Source organism: Apteryx mantelli, chromosome 5 (genome assembly GCF_036417845.1).
Source record: "Apteryx mantelli isolate bAptMan1 chromosome 5, bAptMan1.hap1, whole genome shotgun sequence".
NCBI classification, from domain to species: Eukaryota; Metazoa; Chordata; class Aves; order Apterygiformes; family Apterygidae; genus Apteryx; species Apteryx mantelli.
Genome location: NC_089982.1, coordinates 46526801 through 46532819, shown reverse-complemented (window position 1 = coordinate 46532819; position 6019 = coordinate 46526801). Strand labels below are relative to the sequence as shown.

General features: G+C 35.0%; 1 protein-coding gene across 1 annotated transcript in view; it reads right to left on the bottom strand.

Moving 5' to 3' along the window:
* CEP44 (centrosomal protein 44) overlaps positions 1–6019 on the bottom strand; it is a 56471-nt gene that overhangs the window by 42729 nt on the left and 7723 nt on the right. The window lies entirely within an intron of this gene.

The window sequence follows — 6019 nt, the reverse complement described above, 5'->3', positions numbered from 1 at the left end:
TGAGGTGAGGTAGGAACATATTCTTAGTTCTGTTTTACAGATGGATTTGATTTTTATGTAGGAAGCCTATGGCAGACCCAGGAATTGAATGCAGGTCTTACTTGCAATTGGCATACACTTTGTCCACTCTGCTGTTTTCCTTTCAACACAGGGTGATTATTACATTTATCTTAAACAGTTACAGAAACAGGGATGATAACAACAATATACTGATTTCAGTCCACATAACGGCTACATGAATGACAGAGAGAAAAAATGTAGCTACCACTGCTATTTTAAGTGTTTAGTATAAACAACAATTCTTTTATAGTTCTGGTCCATATGCAAAAATGCACCCAGAAAGAGTTATATGGTAATGCAGAGTTTTATCCATTACCTTTAATCAAGCATAAACTTCATTTGCGTTTGTGTAGCATACATCACCAAAGCCAGGTGGCTGCAGTATTGCAGCAATCTTCCAGCTAAGTTTTACAGTATTATTCCCCTCTCTCAGGGTAACTTCTCATCATTTCTATCTGAGTTCTTTCATATATTTCAGAAGGCCCAAGAATGCATGCATCAGTGCTGAAATAACCTCAAACACAAATAAAGACTTCAGTTGAGGAGCTTTGTTTAAATGTTTAAATGTAACTTTTTAAATGATAAAAAGCATAATATTAAACATTGCCTTAGCCTCAGGTCTTTAGTCCTATAAAAAACAAAGAAAAGTTGCAAAACTTTAACATCATATTCTGCAGAACCGACAATAAGGAAAAGTGTCCATGTGCTCTTGGAAGTGCTCTTGCATGAAGACTGCAAAATACAGCTTTCTAGAAAACACTTCGCAGAAGTTACACAGTTTTAAAAGAATATAAGAGAATTCAGTGAATTCTGAAATTACAACTAATCTTATCAGGAAGAGTTTTCTTTTCATACCACAAATGAAGAGCAATGCCTAAAGTGCTTCTCACTGGTAACTATGTTGACCTCAGTGAAACTGTTTTTGATTTTGCACTATATATGTGTGTATAATTCTTTAATCTGCATTTTTTTCTTAATTTCTGGCTACTCTCAGTACCCATCCTCAATCAGAAATAGAACAAAGCCTCCGAGCAGAAAGAACTTGGTCCTTCTGGAATGGTTGAGTACCTCTATTCACAAGGTTTAGAAAGCTTCAGGGCCAGTGTAATGGCCAAGAAGATAAATTAGAAGCAGGATGATATGCTTAAGGCTTCAACATAAGTCTGGGAGAAACAAACCCACCTACATATGTACAGATAACAGCATCTGACCTTTGCAATAGGATTTTAACTAGCGTTAGATGCTTAGCGCCAAGCTCATGCTGTGCATTACATTACGAACTCAGAGTGGAATAGAAAACAGCAAATACAACATGCCAAGTGTGCATCCCCTTAGAACTATCCAACAAACAAAAAGATGACAATAGACATTTCTTCTGTCCTTGCTTGGCAGAGAAGTAATTTCTTCCTTTTAAGAATCATGAAGGTAGGCAGTTTTCTGCCATGTCCTAAAAAGAAGAAAAATCTTCAGCAGGTTTAACACCACTTTTACAAAGGGAGAAAGGTAAAGTTTGAATTCTCTTAGTCCTCCTCCAAAAGTTCTCTGAAAGCTAAGTAGTGGGAAGGTTTTCTTTAATGTGCTATTGCTTTCTCCACATACATTTTAAAAGAAATAAGTGATAGAAACATCATTGATCCTGATGTTACTAAGTGTGCTCATTGGTGTGCTGTGAAAACTACTTGATAAAGCACTTCGGAAGACTTAGGTAGAAGATCCCAAACCTAATTACATGAGCATGATGATATTCAGTACTGCAAAGTGATTCCCAAATTAGGGTGCGATTCCACCGCTGCCTGTCCTTTGAACTGGCTGTATATTTTATAAGTTCATACTAGGTTAAATACTCTGTGACTGTTCCTCAGGAAACCATGGGAGAACAACTCTCTCCTGGCAGATAGGTGGAATTGTGAAAGCAGAGCACTGGGGGACCGTCATTACCTCATTGCGGTAGCCTCTATGCTGACTGCATGGTGGATACCCTGAAGGCAGAGACGAGGCTGCAGCACATACCCCTACAAACACTAATTAAACACTTAAACAACAGTGAAGTTGCATTCTTAATGGCCATTTCTGACACTTTGATAGCTTCAGTATACACAGATGTGACACAAGTACAATTTTTGTTAATTCATGCAGGTGAAACTAGTGTTTGTGTATCCATGTAAAATGTTATACATATTTAATGAATATGATGTATATCAGATACTCACATGACTCAGTTATAGTCAATGTCTGACATAATTTTTTCAAAACTATTTCTAAACTTGTATAATTTTTGTTCACACTCTAAACAATAGATTTATACAGCTTTGGCTTTTCAAAGTAAAACAAAGCTTCTTCAAGTTACAATGAGGTACAAAAGCCTAAACAATTGTAAGTTAGAGACAAGGTTGCCAGTTTTGAAATGGACAAGAAATTCTCATTCAGGATAAATATATGTCAATTTGTGCTCCTCAACTTCTGCCCCCTGCCCCCCCCCCCCCCCACGCACACTGGAAAAAGTAAAATTATAAACAATTTCAAAATACAGATTTAGGAAAATAAACTGTTTAGCTGGGCAGATAAATGTTACTATTGTCTCTTCAGTATACTGAAGTTTGGTATGATCATTATATAGATGAATTAATTGACAGGAGTTGTTCTTTTTTAAAGCAATAGTTTTGGTTTCTGTAGAAGCTATCATTGCGCAATTTGATACTTTTTACAGCTCTGTTTTTTAAAAAAGCAAGTATTAAATTATTTTGAGTACTTAAGCAAAGACTAAGATATACCTACTTTATCATATTAAAAAGTACAAAATAGTACAATACCAAGCATTTATAAAAGTCAAATTTACTTGTCTTATATTGGATTACAGTTGAAAATTTAAGAGAAGGGTTTTTCTTTTCACATATTTCATGTGAGTATCAAAACTAATAAACATTAAGGTTGATGACTTGTTCTCTGCCATTGTAAAATCTACCACTCTAATCTCAAAAGCACTGTTAAAATGGACAAAGGACAGACTTAAAGGATTTCCTGTGTCTCCCATAGGCACATTATGGTTTCATTTTGGCTTAAAGAGAAATAATATACAAACATTTATAATCTGCATGTAACTGATTTTAGGAGGTAAAGTAAAAATCTATGTGGTCTTCTAATATTATGTATCAGATGTTAGAAGTTAAGACTTACTATGCAATATATGTAATTAAATCATAACCAGCTAGATAGAATTAGTTATAGAAATGAAAGTATATGTAAAAACTTAAAGAGAACACAGTGCCACTACATCACTTCAGTGATTTGGCTGACAATGTTAATAAATTTGCAGTTTTCCATTCTTATTCATCCAAACAAGCTTAGAGAAGTGGATTATAAAATATTTACTCAGAACACTTCCATTCCCTATATGAAAGTTTTTTCCATTAAAAAGGAACTTTCCATATATGTTTTATAATTTAAAAAAGCAATAACTACAATTCATCAGAAAGGTTGAATAAATGAAGAAAGCCTAATTTTCAGAGGTATTGTTCAGTCATAGCACCTATTACAGAAAATAGGCGCAAAAAGCACTCAAGATTTCTAGCAATCCAACGCATGCATTATTTTTAAGGTTAAAAATAATACTTATTTTGCATGTGTACATGACAAAAAGAAGTCAGATATATTTATCTGAGAGCATATCAGATCTTTTCAGAGAGAGTATTCATTTGTAAAAGTTAGCTTTCTTCTTGGCAGTATTGGAGAGGAATGTTGGATTTAATTTAAAATGATTAATGAGATTTTGTCAGACTCCCTGCATTTACCACCACTGCAGTTTGTCAGCACAGCAACCTGGGAAACCCGGACGCCACGCTGTCGCCCAAAACAGCTTTCCAGGAAAAAATAAACCTGAGTAACTAGTGCCAGGTACATGTCAGTGGTATTGTCTTTCAGCTGTTGACAGTTTAACTCTAAGTTAGGACATTTACACATTCTCAGGAAGTGAACCTCATTCGTTATTTCAGTAGTCTGGCTCTGACAATGGGTACCAGTATAAACATTGTTTAAGTTTTCAGGGCAGGCATATCATTTATTATTACCTTTATAGAAAAAAAAAAAGTTCTTTTAATCCATGCAGCCAAGACTTTTTTTTAAATGGAAAAGTATCAAATCTTGCTCAGGTAAGTTTTTCTGCGACAAGACTGTATATGCAACCTGTCTCATTTTTGATTGTATTAAATTGTAAGAATCCCATTCTCTAAGCCTTACTCATGTGAGGAGGCTGCTGAGTTGCAAGGAATGCCCTGCTGGACCTAGGACAGACACATCCGTGTCAACACATGTGCTAATAGTCAAAAACTAACAAGTTCACAACACTTTTGATATATGCAACCACCACATAAGAAAATGAGCAATTCTTTTGAAAGGTAAGGTAGATATTAAAAATAAATTATGATTTTTCTTGTTTACTTCCCCTGTGGCAGTTTATTCTCTTGGACTATAGCTTGAGTTTTGTGTTCTTCATAAACATAAAATAAATGAAAACTGAAAAGACGACTTTCGTTTTTACAAACAGCAAAAGCAGACCTTCCCCTTACAACATACATACAGCTCCCTGCATTGCACAAGTTTTTCTGCAATTGCGTGACCGTGCACCAATAGACTGACCTTTCATTTCAATCCCGTGGACCCCTTTATAGGCCATTTCTACTTGCTGCTCAACAGGCCAAAAATCCTATGAGGCTTCACAGAGATTTAGATGGTGAAAAAGACTTAGTGCTACTGTTCTACACCAGGGAGAACATACTTGTTCTGGGACAGGATGCCACCAGTATTTTCCATGACTTTTATCTTAGCTATTACTTATGTATGGGAAAAAAGTATTTTCACAGCTGCAGTTTCCCTGTCTTCACATTGAGAATTCTAAGAAATATTGTAGCTATGTTTGACCTAATTTAATTGAAATATATTTTTATATTTGGAGAACCTCTCAAACAGGCCTGCTGACTAAACAAATTTTCCATTCAATGTTTTGTGTTTGCCTTCTACAGCACGAATCACCTGCATGACAAAAGGAGCCAGGAAATCACTGAACTGCTTTAGATGTGTTAGAGGGATGCATGTCTCTTTGTGCATTTCTTAATGTAAACAAATGCAGGGTCTTGATTATCATTAAATGTAACCTCTTATTTCTATATTCCACTGAGGAATTTATATCAATGAATATATTAGTTACTGATGCATGCTCTCTAAAATGTGACAATACTGCTTCTGATTTGTACTAGCAGATTTTTTTTTGTTGGTTTTTCCCCTGGCATAGTAGCAAAATTTACAATAGACACACAACATTCATCTACCACTGTAAAAATAGGATAATGCCTGAATCATTTTCCTTCTTTATAAGAAGATCTAACTATGTGATAGAATACAGAAGTCACATGGTTAGTAATCAGCTTTTGTTGAAACTTCTCTTTCAGCTTTTTTTTTTGAGGGGGGGGTAAATTCATTAATATATTATTTCTTTTTCTTGGTGTTAATTTTTGACAATTTACATCGTGCTGTATAAGATACCGAAATTCACAACACTTAAAGGCCTAATTTGAATATTTAAATAGTACATAGATAGACATTGTGATGAATTTCTATATAAACCAGGTTTTATTTAAGATAATAAAGACCCTAAAATGCATAGAAAATAATTACCTAATTCCTTTAAATGAGTAGTATTTAGTAATAGTAGGAAAATTAAGATGTATGATACAAAATAGTAAAAGAGGAGGAAAGCCCAAAGGAAGAAATTACCTTTGATTTATTAAGACTAAATTTTCTTAGCTGCATTGGGGATCAAGACAGAAGTTTGGAAGAGGTGAGATTAGTGGTTTTTCTAAGAGGACACATGGTGCCAGAGATACTCATCTCTCATCCCTCCCTCTTCCCACCAGTAACAGCCATCCTGCCCTGTCCAACACTTCTGTTTCTATCCACAGCTGTCCAG